The 24,676-nt window shown below is 30.9% G+C and overlaps 1 protein-coding gene across 2 annotated transcripts in view; it reads right to left on the bottom strand.

Moving 5' to 3' along the window:
- T48 (FU domain-containing protein T48) overlaps positions 1 to 24,676 on the bottom strand; it is a 476,986-nt gene that overhangs the window by 340,336 nt on the left and 111,974 nt on the right. The window lies entirely within an intron of this gene.

Below are 24,676 nucleotides of genomic sequence, written 5' to 3'. Positions count from 1 at the left end.
CAAAATGGATATTTCCGTTGAAATCTGAAAACCGAAATTTTTGGGATCACAATACTTCTTTACATCATACAAGGAGGTAAAAAACGAAAAAAATTCCTATTACATAAGAAAGAAAATATTAATAAATATAATATATAAAGTATTTTAAGAATGAAGAAAAATATAACTAAAAATATATATTATTCGAATTCTTTAAATATAGAAAAACTAAATTAACTTGGTTCTCAAAAGTCAGAAACAATTTTAAAAAAAAACAAATTGTGAATAGAGGAAATCCAGGACAGGAAATATTTTTAGGAAAATATCCAATAATTGTGACATTTTCAAGCCAAAGATTTAAAAAAAATTACGAATTAAGTTTCAATCATCATAACAAAGAAATAAAAACGGCAAGTGAAATGAAAGGAAAAACATAAAGTATCAAAATAACGAAATAAAAGTTGTAAACATTGGCCAAATAAATCAAGAAAAAAAATAATAACTCGAACTAGCGTTTGCACTATTGAATTTTTATCACGAATAATCCAAAGAATTCATACTAAAACACCCTCTTACAACTTCACTAATATTCAATGTAGCTTTTAACGGATAAGATCCCAGAACCTTTTGTTAAAAAATGTTAAATTAATGGAAAAAATAAACAAGGATATAATATTAAACATCCTGAGTAAGATCGTAAACCGCATTTGCTTACATCCGATGGATTTATTACAACTAAGACATCTCAGAGAGAAAACATTATAAATTCTCACCATCTGAAGCCAAATTTAATAATACTAGTCCTCGTGTATCATAAATCAAAAAACAATGCCGAATACCCCTTCACTGTACAATGCTGTTAAAATTTATTTAGCGATTAATGATGGTACTAGTAGACTTATACCACAGCCACACACGAGTACCTCATGTCAGCAGGACACGCACCACTATGCGTTAAGATGCGACAGCCATCCTGGCCGTTTTACAGGATGTGCGCCACACGTAGATTCATTTTATGCGCCCTTACGTCGCAAATTTAAAATTATCCCGAAACATTTTCCGTAGATCAGATACTTTTATTCCTACGGAAAAAAAAATATGTTTAATAAAATATAATATATACCGATATTTAGTGTTTGTAGATTAGTTGTAATTTTTCAGAACGTTGTTATCCGTGAAGAGGCTCTTTACACCCCTTTCGGATTTTGTTAAATTTTTTTATATTTTAGTTTTTCGTTTTAAATAAATTTATTTTACCGTTAGATTCTTAATCTGCTAATTCTTTATTTTTTTTTTGGGTGAGGAATGGGAATACGTACGCCCCATAATGAGTAGTGTCGGACTCACCACAGGTTCCGCAAGGTGTTAACTAAAGTGCGTATGTGTTCCTGCGCCCTACCGACTAAACCTAAACCATCCCACCGATTCCCCCCGTCCGGGGTCAGACCGGCGTTGAAACATTACTGCGGCCACGGCGGGAGCCTTCGAGCTCAGGGGATTCAGAGTCCCCGTGCGTCATCACCGTCGCCGATCCACGCAAGCGCGGACCCGTGGGCAGTTCAGCGGGGAGCTGTCCTTCAACCCTTCGTCCTCCGGTCGTGCTCTTCTGCTTCTTTCGGTGGACTTTTCCCAGAAACTATCATTCCGCTGGCGGCACTGTAGAAATCCTACCGAGTGTCCGGCTCAGTCAGCCGGTATTCCAGTTCTTTCTTCTATTTCCTACGTACTGAGAATATTTGCTACCGTTCTTGATACCGGTTCCCATTGTCTTGTATCTTTCAACATAAATTCTATACATTTACCGGTTGCAAGCCGGCTTGCAACCGGTTCAGGCGAGACCCTAAAAGCTTTTCATCTGTCACAAACAAAGAACACATGTTCCGGAATACAAATAGTCAGGTGAGAATCTTCTTTTGAACCTGTATAGGTATGCCCCAAATCCCCAGTGGCCCGAGAAGAACTGAGTGAGCAAGTATGACACCCCCCACACCCCCTCCGGACACAAGGTATTAATTATTGGATAATTATTAGGTGTTAGTTATAAGGTATTAAGTGTTGATATTAGTTGTAAGTTCTTAGTTTTATACTTCGTTTAGTTTTTTTATACTTCAATTTTAATCTAGTTTTAGTTCTTGTTCTCGTTTTGGTTTTAAATTTTTACCTATTAAATTATCTATCAGTCGGGCGATGGATGATAACGTGAAAGCGTTTTTCTACTACAAAAAAAAAGTACATTTAATATGTTAAATAATTACCCGTAATTCTTAATTATATTATATATAATTTTTATTGAGGTATGGTTCTGTAATATAAAATACCTTATTCATGCATGCGAATTTAATTTCACCGAGATCAATATCAGTGGTTTTGTGGTTTAAATAACGGATGTTGTCCTAGATCATCAGAAAGTTGTAAACTGATACTAAAGAACTGGTTTCAAACTCACTTTTTTAATATATAAACAAAAACAAAAAATAAAAATCAGATATTATAAGAGTATATTTAAATAATTTATTCAAATTTTTACTTCCTTGTACGAAGTAAAGGAAGGAAGTATTGTGATCGCGAAAAATTTCGGTTTTCAGTTTTCAACAGAAATATACATTTTGACTATCCCTGAATCTATTTTGACTAGTTTCGGCGTGACGTCTGTACGTACGTATGTATTCTCGCATAACTCAAAAACGATTAGCCGTAGAATGTTGAAATTTTTGATTTAAGACTGTTGTAATATCTAGTTGTCTACCTCCCCTTTCGATTACAATCGACTGGACCAAAACTGTTCATAAAAGTCCAAAATTCAAAAAAAATCTGGATTTTGGACTTTTTCTTAACTGCAGTATTCGGCCCTCATCGGGAGCTTTTCAACGATATCATAAGTGGTACTTATTTTCATCGGTTCCAGAGTTACAGTCAAATAAAACTTTAATTAATTAATGATATACTTTAATAAATTTGATTGTACAAGGAGAAGGAACATCGGTTCGAATCCGACTTCATTTCCTTTTTTTTTAATTTAAATATATTGATTTATTATTAATTATTAACCTCCGATTGTAAAAATATGTGTATTTATAATTTAATAAGCATACAAGAAAGTCATATGGTGTCCGCATCAGATTTTTAAATCTATTCTTGGAATCAAAGCTAGGTCTTTTCATATTCTCATCAATATTAAAGATATGTTGAAATTCAAATTATTTCATTTCTGTTTACCTCTGGAATCTTTTAAAAAAATATTTATTTAACAAATATTCTGCATCATAAATTTAAAATGCAATAAGATTTCACCAATGAGATTTTGAACACGTAATGTTCGGAAATTTTATAAATTTATTTTTAATAATTATACAATTTTATATCGTTTAAAATATTTTTATTTTCCTAATGAATGAACGTAAAGTATAAAGTGTGAATGTAAAGTTCGACGATTCACAAAGAATATAACAAATTTTCAGGACACGTTCTATTAGTGAAAATAAAGAAGAAAGTTCGTCTAAATATAGATTTGGTAACGCTTCGTTATCGAGTGTCAGTTTACTAATGATTTTGCTCTGATTTCTGCGCTTTCCGTAAAATAAAGAAACTATAATTCTTGGATTCCAAATTAAGGGATAAATTTAGTGGTTTTATAATAAATTTAACCTGAAAAATTAAATATATATCTATATTATTATATAAAGTAGAAGAGGCTTTTTATTTGTTCGGAATAAAAAAAAAACTACTCGATCAATCGCAACCTAATCTTTACCCATCTTTCTTGGCATAACTGAGAAGGTTTTTAAATATATATCATTTCTATAGTGGAGATTTACCGGTTGAAGCACAAACTTTAATGAATTATAAGTCTCTGTTTCTTTGTGAACTGGCTTTGAACTCAATGATTCGAATCAATCGAATGAATAATATTACAAAAATAATAGAATTAAATTTACGTTAAATAAAATAATATTAACTGAATTTAACAAATTTTTGTTTAACAGTAATGGGTTTCCAGCGGGGACTGCGTGTGAGGCTAGAATGTTGAAGTATGCGAACATCGATTGCTTTCAACTTTGTAGGGTACATTTGTGTTATCCCAGGGAAGGTTTTAAGCCATAAACCGAGGCCCTAACTGCCTTGAAGATTAGGATATTAAAAATATTCATTATTTCTTCACCCCCAAAGAGGGCGAACATGTGAATTAAAAATATCCATTAAGTAAAAGGAAGATTAATCCTTTTAATACATTATTACATTTCTACTATCATGGGAAAAAATTTATGCAATTTTCGTTGTAAAAGAGTGTGTACTTTAGTTACCATAATTACTATTATTCTGTTTTTTTTTTTTTTTTGTAATTTAGTTTCTTTTTCGGGTTTCTATAAAGCCTGAATACATTATTATTTAATAGGTAATATTTATGGTTAATAGAAAAATACATATACAATTTTATTCAACATACTTTTCCTTGACGCAGGTAGTAAATGAAACCTTGAGCGTTGGCCGCGAGTTCATATAATTATAACACGATGATTATTAAAAGAAATAATTAGGAATGCAATATTTAACCAAATAAAAATATATCATTTTTGTAACATGATACATAAAAAAAAAAACATAAAAGATTTAAATTGAAAAATTAACTTAAATAAAATAGACTGAAAGAGAAAAAAAATAGAACCAGAATGTAAAATTATTTAAATTTACATTGAAATAAAATAAAATAAACTCATAATATAAAAAAAAAAAAAAAAACATTTTGTAATTGAGAAATAAAAAACTACATAAGATAAAATATGATAAGAGAACAAGAAATGCTCATAAGATAAGACAACTGAATAGTGTTATGAAAATTTATACGTAGTTAGCATTCACTTAACGATTCAAAGTTTTATATATGTAAATTTTTTAATGTTAATTAGTATATTAATTTATTTTGTTGTAGGCTATTCATTATAATAATACATTAAATTTATTGTTATTACTGTGGATTATTTTTGTTTATCAATTTGATAATTTAAAATGTATATTGTGTTTCATCCATTCATCTATTTCTTTGATTAGATAACTATTTATTTATTTTTTGTACATTAAAATGATTGGGGACTTCGTTAGAAAATATACCGGATTAATACGAAAATTAACTTTTGCAAAAAGTTAATTTTGAAAAAAATATGTCATCAGTATTTATTCCTGCTGAACGATTATTGTACGGTGAATTTTTAAATTCAAAATCATTTATATATTTGTTAATGTGTAGTATTATTACTTTCTTGACATATACTTATCTCAAAAGTAGGTACTTTAAGTTCTTCAAATAAGCGTGTACCGGGATATAACCTTGGTTTACCAAGATCTGCTCTAATTAAATATTTCTAGAACATAAATAATTTATTAAGACGTATATACGTCATATGTTTCTACCCGTATCTCGATTCCATATTGAAAAAGCGAATGAGCATATGCAAAATATATAATTCTTATTATTTCAAGATCTTTAATTTTGTTTATTTTGTAAAAAGTACGAATAAGGTATTTCAGTCTTGACGTTAAATACTGTTCCCGGCCATTCCACTTCATACGATCGTCCAATATTATTCCGAGATATTTTACTGACTTTGTCTATTAACTGACAACGGCAGTTACTGTTTATCGATTCGCTATTATTTACTGAACATGTAGTTTAGTTGAAATTCACGAGGGGGTTTGCCGGTTTCAGTAGGCGAGAATGATATATATTTCGACTTATTTAGGTTGAACCTCTTATGGCTTACAAACCAAGAGTTTACCATAAGTAATCCACGGGTAGCGCTCTTATGTACTTCATCCAACGACTTGTATTTATCAGTATTATTCTCTCAACTAAGAGGATAACGAACAGTGCGGGGGTTTTCCCCCGCAACAGTAGATGGGGCCATTCCCATCTACTCGGAGGGCTCCGCCCTCCGAGTAGATGGGAATGGCCCTGGGGTAGGCCCCATGGCCCCGAGAAGCCCCTAAGTTGGCTCCGGGATTCTTGCTACACGGTTGGCTTTTATATATATATATATATATATATGTCCCAGAACTATATTTTTACTAGTTTTCGAGAAATCTGGGGTAAAAAACAAAAGATTAAAGATACAAAGAAAGAAGGTAAAATTAATTTTTAATAAGCTTTAAATATATCTAATAAATTGTTTTATTAATGTTTCATTTTATTTTTATTTTTTTAGACTTAAGATTGTTTGTTTAACTAAAATATTTAATTCTTTTGTTTTGTAATATTGAAAATTTTGTTTTATTTAATAACTATTTAAAATTTGTCATATTTTGATATGCTTTGTGTTAAACTTCAAAATACTTAGGTTTGTATTTAATTTCTGTGAAATTTATTCATACTATTTTACTCAGAATCAAATTTTCTACAAGTTTTATTTTAAACTTTTCTGTATTTATTACCCATTTAACAATTCTATTTTATACCAAACATAAAATCTTTCGATCCCAATCTTTTGTCGTTTATCCCACTTCCTGTAACTTAGTTTTATACAGTTACGATTTATCATTTCAAGTATTTTATTTTTTTATTTTGCTATTAGAATAATTTTTATTAGGTACAAAAGGAATAATACAATTTTCTGTCTATTTCTCATCTATGTTTGCTTTAATAAAAAACCGATTTTTAAAAGTTTTATATACTTTTTATTGGATGTATTTACATTATTTTCTGAGAATTAAATTCTCTACAAGTTTTGTTAATAAATCTTTCACATTTATTACACATTCAACGATTTTATTGTACTACAAACCTAAAAAAAACTTGTTTTTCGACACCGAATTCTGTGTTTTACGTTGGATATCTTAATTATATCTCTTATATAAGTCCACGGTGGGATTCAAATTTGTAAATGTAAACGCTCGCGTACGAAACAAATTATATTCCATACGTTAAATACTATAAAATCGTACGATAAAAGATAATCCGTGTTAAATTTAATTTTATATATATGATGAAATTTTTTTTTAGTTTATTAAATCTATGATAATAGTGATAAATATGATTCGATCATTTTATTCGATTTAATCTTTATACCTAATATACAATTTGTGATTGTAATTATTCATTATTACAATATTTAATTAATTTTATATTAAAAGTAAATTAACATTTTAAACGCAACATATTTTGCGTTCCATGTACGTACGAGATACGACGGAAGTTTACGTAAACTCACGATGACAATGTCAGCAAACGCATCAGAAACAAAACTCCTGGCAAAAGTAAAGAGACCAATTTGCCAAAAGCCCATTAAAACATCAACTCTTAAATTACGATATAATTTTCATAAAAATTTAATTTTTTGTTACCTAGATATATGATAAGAACCAAGATATAACCAACCTACACACTTAACTGAAAAATAAAAATAATTTCTTAATAATTTAACAATCATAAATTGTCGATTTATTTATTGAATTTTTTATTCAATTTCTTACTTATTCTTACTGTTTAAACGAAAAACATTTTTTTTTAATTTACCATGGTATTTCTTTAGAATATGGATATAAAAAATTAAAAAGATATAAATTAAAAAATTTTAAGAAAACAATCAAACGAAAAGTAAAAGTAAGTCCATGCACATATATTTAAGTGACATACGGTAAAAGTGAAAGTGAACTCTTCCTACTAACGACTTCAATTTATCATGTTCTAATGTCGAAAGAAAAAAGTGTACACTGATGAAAGCGGTCGAAATATAAATCGTATGAGGTTAAAATATATATTTAAAAAAGCGTATATATTTGTGAAAAAACAATGTAATATATAAGTAATTCTTTTAGAGAAAGGAAAATTAATCGTACATAGCACTGAAAATAAAATTAAAAAAAAAAATATATATATATATATATATATATATATAAAATTCAGCTAATTAAAAATACAAATAAAATTTTTGACGTATCTAAATTTTTATTTTAGGGCCAAATTAAAAAAAAAAAAAAAACTATTTATTTTAGCTTTAAACAATTTTTTTTTAAAAACTTATTTATTTTTGTTTTACTTTTATTTAATATATGGTTATACAAAAAACCTGTCCGAGTAAAGAAAAAAGCAATTATTAATAAATATATAGGTAAGAAATCTCCATCTTGAATAAAAAAAAAAGAGAACAAATTAGATCAGAGAAAAAACTTAAAGTAATTACTGCGGATTATATCACCTAAAACTCTACAGAATAAGGTAAAATGCAGGGGATTCACGAAAAATTTAACTAACTCAGGAAATTCTCTACGTGTGAAAATAACGTTCCAATAAATTTAGGTTCAGAAATGCTTCATTAGCGAATAACTGCCGGCAAAAGATTTCGCCTTGGTTTCTGCGCCTTTGGCAAAATTAAGAGAGAGACTCTAATTCTAGGGACCCAATTTAAGGGACAAATTTAGCGGTTTTATTTAAAATGAAACTTGAAAACTTGAAAAAAATACGTCCCAAAATTATATTTTTAGTAGTTTTTGAGAAAGCCGGGGTAAAATACAAAATATTCAGGTTAAATACACTTTTATGATTGACGTAAAATAATTTTGTTAAATGACTAATAGCAAATAGAAACGTAACGTTTTAAACAGATCTTGCGAAGAATTTGATTCATAACTTGTAGAAATTTGGGTAAAGTGATATGAATAAAGTCCATAGATAATAAATGCAGAGAGAAAGTTTCTAATTTTATTAAAAACAAAACATATCAAAATGCGGCAAATTTTAAATATATATCTAAATGATATTAAGGCTATATTTCATTAAGTTATAATAATAATAATATGCCTAAAAAATAATAATAATACCAATACAAAATTAAATTACGGTGATAAAAATATGTTTAATTCGTTTACGCAGAGTAGACTGTTAAAAATAAAAGAAATAGCTCATTTAGAAGGAAAAATAAATTGTTACGTGGACTTTTATAATGGGAAATGGTAAAGGGGCTTATAATAAACGTAAAAAAAATAAATGCGTGAGCGAGATTGGTGGAGGGTTGATTTGGGGGGTTGAAAAGGGGTGAAAAATGGTATTACTGCGATTCCCGAAGAAAGTTGACGTCAAAAAAATTTGCTGTTATTTAAGACACAGAAAGGTATACTTTCACCAAGTTTCGTCAAAATTAAATTATTTTTGCGGAAATTAAAAATAAAAAACGAAAAAAAAAACGACTTTCGCATTTTCCTTGGAAATTTTGAGGTTAAGTTAAAAAAGTGACCTCTACAAAAATTGATTTTTGCATGAAAAATGATTTTTAAATTGGAAAATTTTTTTTTCAATCCCGCAAATCATTTCTCCATCACCTCCTTTCACGCATTTATTTTTTTTACGTTTATTATAAGTCCCTTTACCATTTCCATTTATAAAAGTCCGGGTAACAATTTTTTTTTCTTCAAGTGTAATTTGGTTGGACTAGAACTTTTTTTTGGACTTTTTTTGTTAATAAAATCTAGTTAAGTTTTGAAGAATAAAAGTTATTAAGAGATAACAAAAAAAAAAAACATCAAAGTCCGATCAGTACAATAAAGAGTACGACTTGCATAATATATATATATAATAAAAGAAAGTAAATAATTAATAGAAAGGGAACATATAAACTAGTGGTTGAGACCAAAAAAACACAAATTATTAGTAAACTTTTACACAAAAAATATTTACAATAAAAAGAACTTTTCTATAAATGCAAAATTAAGGCATTATACCGTAGATGTAAGACCAGTAATCTTGTACGGCATAGAAACTACAAATATAACGGAATAGAAAACCTACTCGAGATAGAAAGAATAATTTACGGTCCAAGAAGAACACAAGAAAGCCACAGACTGAGCTCAAATAAAGAGATCTACGATAAAATTGAAGATCTGGAAGTAACAATATGAAAACGAATAAAATTCTACGGACGCATGTTCCGAATGAACCGATCGATGTAAAACAAATAAATTTTCAATAAATAATGAGATTAGAAAGATCAGGTGGCTATATTAAACAGACGAAGGAAGATCTCAAAAATTTCAACATATCAGAAAATGACGGAACGGAACGCAGTTGATATAATGGGATGTGTAGAAGAAAAAAGCGGAACGAAACGGAAGGCAAGGAGAGCGGGAGATTACGTATCTCCCTACTAATAGCAGAACCCGGACAAAAATCCCTTGCTATTGTATGTTTCTTTTATCGGGCGGGTAATTATATAAATTTAGTTTTATTCACGGACGGAATTATTTTCTGCGCTGTAATCCTTTACACCGGGAAGAAACTATTTGTCCGGAGCCGACCTTGGAAGACGAGCCGCGTATGAACTTCGTTTTCCCGACGCGACTCCATTCGATTCCCTAAAGTCCTTTCGGTACTAAAGCCTTCCGGTCTAACAGGAATGCGTCTTTCAGGGCCTTAGTGTTTAGAGGATGCAATGCGCTCCCCGTTCCGGAGGGAGTCGCATGTGCTGGCGGTGACATAATTTTAAGATGTAGTAAGGAGGATAGAGAAAGTGACTATCAAGAATACAGAAAGAAAATCTTTAAATTAAAGGTTCCTATAGGTAAAAGAAAAAGCTCGGCAAAGTAGAATGGACTGAAGAAAGAAGAGCTAAAGAGTCCGAAAGAATAAAGAAATTCTGGAAGAAAAAGAAAAAACTACGTGAAATGATATTAGCGTAATCCTTGAAGGCCTATTCGCGGAGAAAAAAAAGAAAGTAAAAAAAAAATATGAAACAGATCCATCTGAGAACCTTCTCCTTTTTTTTTACAGAGCATGACCGGTTTTTACTTGAAAGAAAAAAAAATGTATGAGAAAAACTTTTAAATAAATAAAATTTAATAGAAAAATGACCCGTATACGTTCTGTAAATTATAAAGTGATAGATACTTAATAACTTCATCCGTGTACGTGAAATATGTCATATAATTATTTACTTTAATAGTGACAAAATTACAAGCACCAACATTTTTTCTTTAATTTAGAACAGAAACGATAGCTTTTTTATAAAAGTAGAAAGAAAGAAAAAAATAAAGGATATGAACTACATAAGTGAAAGCAGCCTTGACCGCATTGTTAGTAAACACATAATCTTCATCTCTAAATTGTACCGTTGATTTATATTTCTATATATATATATATATATCTTTATTAAATTTCCGTTATTAACTATAAGTCTCTCTCTCTCTCTCTCGGGATGTAAACTGACATTTATTCATTTATTTAATATGTATGTGCAGTGAAAACACACACACACACACACACACACAATAAAATGCATATAAGAACAAAAAAATGACCACTTCTCAATCAAATTGTAGTAAAAAGAAAGTTTTGATGTTTAAAGAAAAAAAATGTATTTTTTATGTACAAGTTATATTACATATTAATATTCATAAATAGAAGCTACCTACATATGAATTGTAAATAATAAACTCTGTGGAAGACCGAGTTTTTATTTCCGACGTCCTCACTGTTCGCAGTCAGAAACACACTGATTTTCACAGAAAAACGTACTAAATAAATTCGATAAACCAGTAGATCCTACACACATGTATCAACTACCAACTCATTCTTCATTGTGACACACCGCATAAGCGCGTATGAAAAATACACCTTTTCTTTCCTTTTCCTGTTTAGCCTCCGGGAATCACCGCTTAGGTATTAATTCAGAGAATGTTATGTATGAGTGTAAATGAAGTTTAGTCTTGTACATTCTCAGTTCGACCGTTCCTGAGATGTGTGATTAATTGAAACCCAACCGCCAAAGAACACCGGTATCCACGATCTAGTATTCAAATCCGTATAAAAGTAACCGCCTTTACTACGACTTAAACGCTGGAAGTCTTGACTTCCAGATCAGTCGATTTGGGAAGACGCGTTCACCACTAGACCAAACCGGTGGATATGAAAAAAAAAATACACAGTCAACATAACCTCAAAATTTTGACGTGAAACGGTTTTAAAATCACACCGAACATACGAGTACCAGAACAGAAATCTGTAGCGTATCGTCCTGCCTTAATAACTCCCTAACTATTAGACTTAGAGACGTAAATGCGGTATCCTTTTATAAGTTACTTGATCGGCTCACCGATACGAGTTTACGTCACTGTCGAGCGGGTTGGCGGGGAGTCGGCACAAAGCAGATACTGGTGCTCTCACTCATTTCCATTAAGTGACGACTTAGATGTGATAGCGCGGTGATTCGTATGTTTCTGTTCGTAGAGTTTGTCGAGATAGATCGATTTAAGTAATAATAAGTGTATTTTGGACGATATTTATGTGTAAAAAATTAAAGTAAACATGTAAAAATGAATAATAATTCAATTCGTCAACCTCAACGTGCGCAAAAGCCAGCGTGAAATATAAATTACGTATATCGTTGGAAACCGGAAGTTATGGGCTACGCATAGGTTTCCAATGACCGGTGTCGAGCGAGCGAGAATGTTTCGGGAGCGTCGCAAAGCTGCCACGGCGCGTTCAGTGAACGACGCCGAGGGCGCGAGCACCTCTACCGTTGCTTATGTCTCTTACTTCTCAATATCACAGACCAGTGTTAAACAAAATAGTATCAAATATTAGTCGAAATAAATATCAAGTACCATTCACTGTGTTTTATATTAAAATTAAATTTAGTATACGCAGTCAAATTTTCGATTTTATTTCAATCCAATACACTAAAGGTGACTCCATGACATACAGACTGACCACTACATCTGTAGAGTTGGCCAAATGAAAAAACTAAAATTTTTCATCGAAGACTTTCAGTTTTGTTCAAATGGTTCTCCCATTTAACTCTACAGATAAGTTGGTCGGTCTGTAGCTCGGAGCAACTTCATCCAAGGTCCATAACGTTTCAAGTTAAGCCAATGGCCGTGCGCCCCGAAAAAGCCCCACCCGATTTTTTCGACATTAAATTGAGCAAAACTCAGGAACGTCTCGACCAATCTTCATCAAATTTTCACGTGCACAACTTCAGGTGTACTACTACAACATATCTAAATTTCAACAAAATTTATTGAGTAATTTGGAGATTAAAACCAATATACTTCATAGGTGTATTCCTCTCATCAAAATAATTAATAAAGTTCACATAAACATAGGTCAGGAAACGTTTCGCTAGCGAGTTACGGCTAGGGAAAGATTATTTCCGGAATTCAGCTCTTCCAGAGAACAGAGTACTCTACTACTATTATGCTACGAAAAACATAAAAATTCGGTTAAAAAGTACGCAATAAATAAAAAGATAGCTTTTTTCGACTTTTGGAGAACGAAAGAATCGGGGAGCAAATTATTTTTAAATTGTAAGATAAGCATATACATGGGGTTATGTTTGGAAAAATTCTTATCTACCCCAACCCCTGTAGATAATTGATCTCAAACGTTTATCGTCAAATTATCTCATAAACACGAGTCTCTGTGCCAAATTTCGTCAAGATCGATTCATCCGATCAAAAGTTATTTAGCTTCAAACACTCCATCACAAGTATTTACTAATTACATCCATTATAATCGAACATTATCCCCACTTTTTTTCTCTTTTTTTGGGGTCGCTAGGTCATGAAACATCGAGAAATGAAAAAAAAAAAAACAAACAATACTTGATTTTTTTACTGATTACCATACTTTCCTTTTTAAAACACAGCTCCAGCGCTTTGATGCCAGGAAAATATTCATCCTATACTGCGTTAGATACCATCGTTTTTTATGAGATAATTATTTATTTCTCTGTTTATCGCAGAGAAATTAATTTTATTAAAAATAAAATCGAGTTCAATAGTTTTAATTTAAAAGAACATTCACACGAAATCTCTGTGGCCGAGTGATTGCGTCTCAGCCTTTCATCCTGAGGTCCCGGATTCTAATCCCGGTCATGCATGCCGTTTTTCATACGTTACAAAATTTCACTTCCATATCCCACGCATAAGCTTCAAGCTTATATGGTTATATCATCAAGCCAAAAAAAAGACAACCTTATTTTAGTCTAATAGAAAAGAAGTACCTGAGAAAAAACACGAATTTCAAGCATTAAATTACTAAACACTAAAGGAAAAAAATTTTTTTTTAGATCATAATTTTGAAATTGACATCCCTCGAAAACGCGATAAAACTAAAGTTATCGAAATTTCTTATAGAGATTTATAGAACATAATAAGTTTATTTGTAAAAAAAAAACCAACCCAAAGCTTCAAATTACATAGAGAAGCGTTTGGTCCGTTTTAAGAATACAAGACATGAGATAAATATTAAAATTTTAAAAATCTGATGTGGACACTACATGACTTCTTTGTAGCCTACTAAATTACATATACACATTTAAAAAAAAATGAAAAGTACATAAAATTTTAATTCATTAATAACTTCTGATTTTAATTTTTTTTTATTGTTATTATTGAATAACAATTATTTATCGTAAAAATGTTTTTACAATCAGAGGTTAATAAATTACTAATAAATCAATATATTTAAATAAAAAAGGAGATGAAATCGGATTCGAATCGTAGTACCTTCCCTTTGTAAGATCCAAGTATTTCATTAATTAAACTTTTATTTGGCTATAACTCTGGAACCGATGAAAATAAGTACAACTTATGATATGTGGTTGAAAAGCTTTCAATGAGGGCTTATTACTGCAGTTAAGAAAAACTTCAAAATCCAATTTTTTTGGATTTTGGGCTTTTTTGGACACTTTTGGTCCAGTCGATTGCAATAAAAAGGGAAGATGCAAAACTAGATGTTACAACAGTCGTAAATCCAAAATTTAAACATCCTACGGCTAATCGTTTTTGAGTTATACGAGATACATATGTACGTATGTACAGTCGTCACGCCGAAACCAGTCAAAATTGATTCAGGGATGGTCAAAATAGATATTACGTTGAAATTTAAAAACCGAAATTTTTCGTGATAATAATACAGGTGATTCAAAGAAACGGGAAATTTTGATAGTTGTGTTGGTAGCCGTGGGCGATTGGTACCGCTTGATAAGTGGCGCCAGCATCTCTAACCTAACCTGCCATTTAGTTGTCATGGATCCTTGGAGTGGTGCGCGACGTGCATTTGCTATCAAAACGTTTTACAAAAACAATGACAGTGTGGAGGGAGCGCGTAGAGAGTTTCGCCGTCATTTTAATCTGGGACGGCACGACCGTGTTCCATAAACACATGCAATTAAAACACGGATATCTAATTTTGAGGAAACGGGTTCGGCGATGAAAAAGAAACCTCCAGGCCGTGAGCGAACCGTCCGTACACCACAGAATGTTCAAGCTTTACAAGATGCTGTCACACGAAGTCCACATCGGTCAATCCGTCGTCTCTCAGCATCTTTACAATCGCATAGTTCAAGTGTTCGAAGAATGTTAGTGAAGGACTTGAAATTCCATCCGTACAAGTTGCAGATCGTCCAGGAACTGAAACCGAACGATGCAGTTGTGCAAGCACAATTCTGTAATGTAATGTTTCAGAAGATAAACGATAACGAAGAGTTGGTTCACGAACTGTAGATGTCAGACGAAGCGCATTTCCACCTCAGTGGATTTGTTAACAAGCAAAATTTCAGATACGGGCACAAGAAAATCCTACGCAGCTACACCAGCGTCCGTTGCACAGCCAGAAAGTGACCGTGTGGTGTGCTATGTCATCTTACGGTGTTATAGGCCCATACTTTTTTGAGGATGACAACGGTCTTGCGATTATAGTGACGTCGGCTCGTTACGTAGACGTGCTTGAAACCTTTTTTGTGGAACAACAAAAAAGATTTTCACCGATTCTTAACACAGCTTGGTTTCAACAAGACGGAGCAACGTCACATACTGCACGAATATCGATGGCAGTTGTACGCCGATTGTTTGGACAACGTGTCATTTCACGAAATGGCGACATTAGATGGCCTCCCAGATCGCCTGATCTCTCAGCTTGCGATTACTTTTTGTGGGGTCACCTTAAAAGCAAAGTGTTCCACAGTAGACCTGCTACAACGGAAGAACTGAAGGCAAAGATTCGAGAAGCAATTGCGGAAATTCCAGTTGAGGTGTTACGTCAAACCGTGAACAATTTAACGAAGAGACTTCGTGAGTGTTTATGTAGAAGAGGAGGTCAACTGGAAGATGTCATCTTTAAAAATAAACTAAAATGTATGTATCCTAAAATGCCAACATTTGTACAATTACATGAAATAAAATTTATTTTCTAAAAAAAAAATGTTCATTAATGTTATTTAATTTTTTAAATTTCCCGTTTCTTTGAATCACTCTGTACTTTCTTTACTTCGTACAAGAAAATAAAAATGCGCGTTTTTATTGTTATTTTTGAGAAAAGATGTTGTACTCGCTTACCAAAAAAGTCCTTAAAGTCACTGAAAAATAAAAATTTTGAATAAAATATCTCAGTTTACAACAAACCTAATTAAAATGGCGGCCACGTAATTTTTCACAGCTAGTTTTAAAAATGGAATACACTACCGCTTAAATAACTACTACATAAAAAAACTCTCTGTCAAATATTTTTTTCTATTATTAATTATTTATGTACATTATAATCTGAAAAAAAATTTTCTTAGACTTAAGGTTTTTAAATCAAATTTTTTCCAATGTCTTTAAAATTACTGTGCGACAGCCCTGTACTTTCTGTTTAAAAATTTTAATCTGCCCTTTATATACTAAAAAATACATCGTTTCAAGGTAAGAGCTCTTGTTAAATTTCATTTTTCTAAGTTGAACTATTAATAAATTATTTTACATTCGCCGCATTTTATTACTATACTATCCGATCGGAGCTCGCTTCGTTCACCCCAGCGTCTGGCCAGAAGGCTCCAATCCCTGGACTTCCAGGGCCCAAGTCAAGTTTGAGCTATGCCAGATACATACGCATAACTCAAAAACTATACGTACGTACAGACCGTCACGCCGAAACTAGTCAAAATGAATATTTCCATTGAAATATGAAAATCAACATTTTTTCGATCACAATACTTCCTTTAATTCGTTGAAAGAAATATAAACACTACTGCCAAAAAAAAAAAAAAATTGCTCTGATGTAGGATAATAATTATAGTGGGTGACGGTGACAATTGGTTCAGCCGTTGTGCTGCTTTGGTGGAACAAACAATCATACACATTAAAAACTTCATACGTATGAGATACGAGGTTTTCGAATCGTTCAGAATGATACGAGTTATTCAAAAACTACTCGTTCATCCGATAGATTTTTTCAAATCATTTAAGAGTTCGAAAATACCATTTACTTAAAATTGTGGTTTCCTTATAAATTTATTTATAAGCCTATGTATAAAGTTTTGTGGCTCGTAAATCTCTAAAACCGCTACGTAAATTTCATAGAAATTTAGATATACTGTAGTAATGTATCTGTACTTGTGCATATGAATTTTTTATGAAGATTTATCGAGTCATTATTGAGTTACACTCAAATTAAATTTAAAAAAATTTTAGCGGAACAAGTTAGAAGCGTAATTCGTTATGATGTTGCAAGTTGGAACGTTTCTTTATCTGCGGTTAGCGATATTAAACCGGATTAAAAAAATAATATTAAAACAAAAAATTAATGAAAAGTCGGTCTCCTTTCGCAGAACTGCGCGTGTTGTTTTTTTTTATATTTCATAAGTACGTATTGATATTTACTGCCTGTCAATAGAGATAATAGCCGTCTAGTTTTAGACTTAAATAATTTAATTTTTTTTTATATCGTCTTTTACCCGGTTTGTTTCAAAACTATTTAGCGTTACTCTTTCTTTTTATAAAACAGATGTTAAAAAAATAAAACCGGTTTCAAAAATCCGCACTAAAAATCTAAACAATTATTATACTTCTTCCAATATCTTTAAATTTTAACTTTTTGAAGTCGGCACCAAATTAAGTAAATTAATTTTTTTATTCCAGTTTTTTGAAGTGAAAATTTACAGAAGATCTAAAAGATCGTGTGACTTTTTTAGTATAGATTTATAAATCGATAAGGTGAGTTCTAAACTTAGTAAACAGGAAATACACACAGATTAATTTGATTGTACAAATTACCGAATAGATGAATCATTACCATATGTAGTAATTAATTCGTATAACGGATGTTCCATAGAAATAAATTACAGTATTCATTATTACGCAACTATCTAGATAATAAAATAAAATAATCTGGACAATTAAACAAAAAGGGAATACAAACAAACTTTCTTTTTACATTAGGTGATAAATACAAGTTTATAATATTCAAGAGAATTTTTTTATATATCAAAAAGAAAACCGGAATTTAAAATAATATTCTTAATTAAAATTGTTAAAAGAACTAAGTAAAATTCAAATTTTCATATTAAAATTAATTAAAAGAATTAAATCATTTAAATGACCAACTTTTAATTTTTAAAAACCTATCGTTAAATTAAATACATTTAATTATTAAACGAAATAAACACAAACAAGAAATGATTTCCACAAACGTATTTTGCTGTAGAAGAAATAAAAATAAATTTTATTTATATAAAATTAACAAAATAGATTTTATTAACAAAAATATTGATTACAGTAATATTTGTCAAGCGATTCCAAAAAAAGAAGCATTTTTTATATATGTATATTCAAAGTTAATCTTTCAGAAAAGGATTAATTTCGAAAATTCTTGATTCATTTTACGAGGTAGTTAATTCATCTACAAAATTACCAACAAATAATAAATAACAAAAAGGATTTAAAAAAAGTTATACACTCACCACCCAAAAATAAAATACAACATATAACTCTTATAATTGTTATATTACTTTATTTATTTTGGGGGGGGGGGGGGTGAGGGATTTAAGGAAATTATAATTTTATATAATTATAAAAACTGCGACGTTCTTACATAACAAACATGACTAACCTCATACTGTGACGACTAGTTGTGATTTTAACATTTTATAAATTTACATTCTACATACTTTAATTTTAATGATCTCACATTGAAGAATAATTTTTGTTGAGGATGGTGAAATGACCGAAAGCGATAGAAAAGAGAACGCGGATGAATTGTTGGTAAGGTTGAATTTCATTTTATTTATATATAAATAATATTATATACCGAATGTGCCACGCTTAAAAAACTTAATTTTATATAAATTTATGTCTAAAACTACTGATTTATTTGTGGAAGAACTAACTTCCTCTGGTAGTCCTGTTGTTCTTATTTTTTTTACATATTTTAAATGGAACGTTTTTCAAACCACTCTCCTTCTTAAAGATTCAGAAAGATGTTTTTCATATTTCGATATGTTTGTTTAGAATTAGATTCTTATATCGTAATGATATGTAACCTATTTTGAATTATTAATCAAGATATTTTCCGGTGTAAATGAAATAAAATAGACTAAAAAAAAAACTTGAAATAAAAAAAAAATATTAAGTATTTCTGCATTTCAGATATTTTAATCTACGGTCGGTATCAAATCCTCAACGTTCCTTCTTTATAACTTTTTTATCTTATCGAGGTAAAAATTTCTTGCCTTTTGGAATTTCTTACAAACGATTTTTTCATATTAGTATTGCTTTTTTGAAAGCCTAAGATTTCCAATTAACCAATCCTAAACGGTAAAGAAAGATAAGCAGCTTATTTTTACCGAAGTCGTAGATATCAGGACAAAATCTTACACTAGTTGACGCTCGCTAACAAAGCGTTTCCGAATCTATGTTTATATGAAATTTCTTCATTTTTACCAATAGAACATATGCTAAAAGTTTGTTACATTCTTCGTGAATCACTCATAATATGCTACCGTAAAAAACAAAACACATTCCCTGGTTAGGAGATTAAGCCTTAAAACCTGGAAGATTAAGAACCCGGACGAACCTGATATTACAGGAAATTTTATATTAGAAACTTTTGCAGGTCTTTCATGACTCTTTGCGGGATGATGTTTTAAATCCTTTTCAATTTGTAATATGCAAATCTATTACTTCAAGGATACTGGGTTACGTTCTATTTTTTGCACGGGTAGAGGATCAAGTACGATATTTCGTAATCGTTACATCATGATCGTGTACGGGTCTTCGTAAAAAAACGGTGCAGTTTCTGTAATTCAGATCAAGGCAGTATTGACCCACCGGGTTGGTCTACCGGTGAACGCGTCTTCGCAAATCAGTTGAATTCGAAGTCGAGAGTTCCAGCGTTCGTATACTAGTAAAGGCAGTCAATTTTATACGGATTTGAATACTAGATCGTGGATACCGGTATTCTTTGGCGGTCGGGTTTCAATTAACCACACATCTCAGGAACGGTCGAACTGAGACTGTATAAGACTATACTTCATTTACACTCGTACATATCCTCATTTTTTCTCTGAATAACACCTGACAGATATTCCTGGAAGCTAAACAAGAAAAAAATCAAGGCAGTAGGGAAATTCTGAGAAGTTATATTAGTAGCCCTGATAGCCTCAAACCCAAACGTTTACGTAACAGCAATTCAAACTACCGCACAAGTTTTTTTATTGTTGCTAAGGTGTATTTAGTTCGTTACTATGTTTAATGTTCAAGAAAAAACGTGTGTTTTGTGGTAGGCTGAATAAAAGTTCGTAATTTTAGTTCAACGTGAATTTTGATGTGGATGTGGAAAAAGCCACCGCATGAAAATAATATACGACGTTGGTTCAAACAGTTCGAAGAAACTGAATCTGTTCTCAAGGAAAAATCAACCGGCAGACCGTGCGTATCATACGAAACTGCTAAACGAATTAGACAATCTGCAATCAGAAGTCCTAATAAATCCATCTCTCGTCGAAGCTTCGAGTTAGATATTCAGATAACAATAATTCACAAAGTTTTACACAAAAGATTAAACGCATATAAAATGCAGCTACTGCAGGAATTGAAATTTGATGATGGAGAAAAATGTTTCAATGTCGCTATTGAAATTTTCCACAAAATTAAAGAAAACGAATCATTTTTAGACGATATAATAATTTTTACGGAAGAAACTACATTCCAAAATTAATGAGTGCGTTAACAGACATGATTCACGAATATTTGAAAACCCACATGTAATTTTTAAGAAACGACGCGATACGAGTAAAGTTAATTTTTGGTGTGGTGTGTTGAAAAATCATGTGATCGGGCCTTTTTTCTTCGCTGAAAAGACTACTATTGGAAATTTTTATCTCGATATGTTAAACAATTACTGCTTTTCTCGATCACTTGAATTCGAAAACATATAACGAATTCGTTTTCAATAAGATGGTGCATCCCCGCACTTTAATGCATTCTTCAGCCAGGATTTGAACGGAAAATTTGGACATCGATGAATAGCCTGGCAAAGACCTATACCCTGGGCTCCAAGGAGTCCAGATCTGATACGTTGCGATTTTTTTCTTGTGGGGGTATATAGAAAACATCATCTATTCGCAAAAATATACACTACCTACGTCGGTTAAGGAAAGGATTAATGAAGCGACTGTTAATAGAAGATATGTTAATTCGGGTAAGGATAGAAACTGAGCATCGATTGGACATTTGAAGAGTGACTAATGGTGGACATTTTGAAATTTTTTTTAGTTATTTAAAAAACTGTTTTAAATGGCAAATTCTATACATAAACAAATCAAGTGTAAGTATTTTTATTTTTATTTAATTCGTGTTCAAAACCCTACTATTCTTTTACAAAGACTCTGTATAAAGAAAAATACTGGAATTATAAAATGGTTGATAAGAAAAATGTATTCGTGTACAGTATCGATTTTGTTAAGTAAACTGAATATTAAGTAAAATACAGGAACAATTCTACTACCTTTTAGCCTCGTAAAATCTTATCTTTTCACACGATTAGCCCTTATTTTTTATTTATTAAAGTAATCCATTTATAAAGGAAATTCAATTAAAAAAAAATGCATATAGAATGAAATTATTATTATTATTAGAAAGTAAATATATATCTAACTATACTTGTGGAAGCCTTTCATAATAAACAAGTAGAAAGTGTTATCTTAGTAAGGGTAATATCATCAGGGTATTAAATTTATACATATGTGAATTCAATAATAATAACAATAATAAAAGAAAATAATATCATCTACTGACAATAATCTCATATATATATTTTTAACATACGTTACCTTCCAAGTACATCTATGTCCGTGATCGAACCTCGATTTAACGATATATTTATTATAAACTAAAATTTTAATTTTTACTCGTATCGTGCCGGTTGTAAGTACAGAAGTCGATTTTAACAACTTTAAATTTATTATAAATTTTATATGTTTACAACTTAAGACTTTGTGCATAATACACTACATTATATAATAAAATAAAAGCCATACTTTAATATCATTAATATTAATTATTATATTAAAAAAAAAAGGTTGTTATCGCAGAGCCATTTTTATTCCCTTTTTTTTGTGAAACTTCTTCAGATTTCATGAGAAAATGAATTATAACGTTTATTTAAGATTGAAAAACCTAGTGTCGCAGTCCGCCATTTTGGAAATTTCCTTTTTCAATGTGGGAAATTCAGTTTTCCCTCGCCCTGTTGGACCGGGAAATTTTAAATTCCAATTTGGTCGGGTTGCCAACGAAATTATTTTTTATACTTTAAATATTATTTAATTTAGTTAATATTTCAAAGGTTGTTAGCTCTGACGTACAGCTCTTGTATTCCCCTGCTATTTTGTGACGTCACAGGTGAGCGGTAGAATTAAATAATAAATAATTTATTTTTTCTCTTTAGCTTCCGGGAATTCCCGTCAGATCTTCAGAGGATAATATGTATGAACGTAAATGAAGTGTAGTCTTGTACAGTCTCAGGTCGACCGATCCTGAAATTTTTGGTTAATTAAAACCCAACCACCAAGCAACACCGGTATCCACGATATAGTATTCAAATCCGTATAAAATTAATAACTGCCTTTACTAGGATTTGAACGTTGGAACGCTCGACTTTGAAATCAGCTGATTTGAGAAGACGCGTTCACCACTAGACACCAACCCGGTAGGTAAATAAATAATATTTAAAGTGTAAAAAAGTAACTCGGTCTGGCTGGGTCCAAACTCGACCGCCAGGTCGACTCGGTACCTGGTCCGTTAAGCCTCGCGGCTACACAAGTCTGCCGACCGCACAAGCGAAATTTGTTCTACACAAGTGATGAAATTACATTAGTTTAGTTAGTGTTGACCGTCACCGCTAGTACCGCCACACCCTTGCGAATTAAATACGGTATACGCGCGCGATTTAATTAGAATCATTGAATTAAATAAACGAAAAAAATATTACATTTAAGTAAAACGATAAATATTTTAAATTAAGTTGTGTGTGTATATATGTGTAAGCCGTATGTCAGAAACAATAGTTGCAGGGCTTTCCCGGAACGCGACTTTAGCCGCGTGACAAGAAATTCGTTCAACTGTGTTGTCAGATTTGAAAAAAAATAATATTATATTCGTCGAAGTAAGAAATAAATTACCGACAATAAGTTTTTAATAATAAACTGCAAAAAAAGGAAATCAATAACACAGTAATAACTTTGTTAAATTCTTTTTAAAAAATAATTTGAGACTTAGCCCCGAAAGTAGGGACGGGAAGATAAGATTTCCTTATCTCTATTCCTTTAGAGACCAAGAATTTATTTTTTAATAAAACTAATTTCCCATTTCAGATATCATTATGCTAAATTTCACGAATTTTGGTCTATCTAATCCGAAATTATTAATAAATATATAAATTAACATATAAATTAATAAAAACGAAAAGAATACATCTCTTTCCCGTTTTTTTCCCATTTTTGCATGTTTGTTGACCCTTTGATTCCAAAAAAAACCTAAAAAATGGAAAGTTGATATTTGGTAGAATTTATTTTCCCTTTGTTGTAGTATAAACAATGTAAATACTGTCGGGAATTACAAAATAAATAAGTTTTCTCATTTAGAATATGAATATTCAATTTTTAAACGAAGAGATTCTGATACGAAATAAAATATTCATAAAATGGTAATTACGGAATTAAATTATAAATAACTCTTAATAAACAAGAAGAAAGAATACTTAAAATCAAATACGAAGTGCTATTAAAGAAAATAGGAACTGGTGAAAGTCACATACCAGTGGTGGAGACAAATTTTGTTAGAAAAGCTTTAACTATCAAATACAGTGAGTCGACTGCTTTCTACTTAGGCATTGTTAATAATTTAGACGTCAAAGCGACTACGATATGAAACAGAAAGCGTTCTATTTTATCGAAGGGTGATTTGACTACTTTAGCAGATGAGTTGGAATGTACAACATTAAAATACTGGATGAAAATACAAATGTTTTGCAGTTTAAGTTACTAACACGTAATCTAAAACGATAGAAAAAATTAATAGTCGACTTACTGATATCAATATCGAAGAATCTGACCTCTACCGGAAGCAGTTGACATAGTGGTCTTATACGACAAAGGTATAGCTGGTTTTAAGACTACGCTACAAGGTACAAACCTTTTTTTTTTACATAATTTATAGCAACACAAATTCCAGTATTTCAATTAAAATAGATTCCCGTAAAAATATACAAAACTTCTTTCGCAGTTTTGTGCAACAAAATAAAATAACGCTTTTCGTTATTTTATTTTGTATAATTTTTTGTGAAAGAAATATACGAAACATAAATTATATGAGAAAAATTAGAGATATATTTTTTTAAATTTTATTTAACATTAAAATATATTTTCTATTAATAAGAAAATAGAATTATTATAATCGTAATTTG

This window comes from Lycorma delicatula, chromosome 9 (genome assembly GCF_047948215.1).
Source record: "Lycorma delicatula isolate Av1 chromosome 9, ASM4794821v1, whole genome shotgun sequence".
In the NCBI taxonomy this organism is placed as follows: Eukaryota; Metazoa; Arthropoda; class Insecta; order Hemiptera; family Fulgoridae; genus Lycorma; species Lycorma delicatula.
Note: the sequence above shows the minus strand (reverse complement) of the source record. Positions and strands in the feature narration are given on the sequence as shown.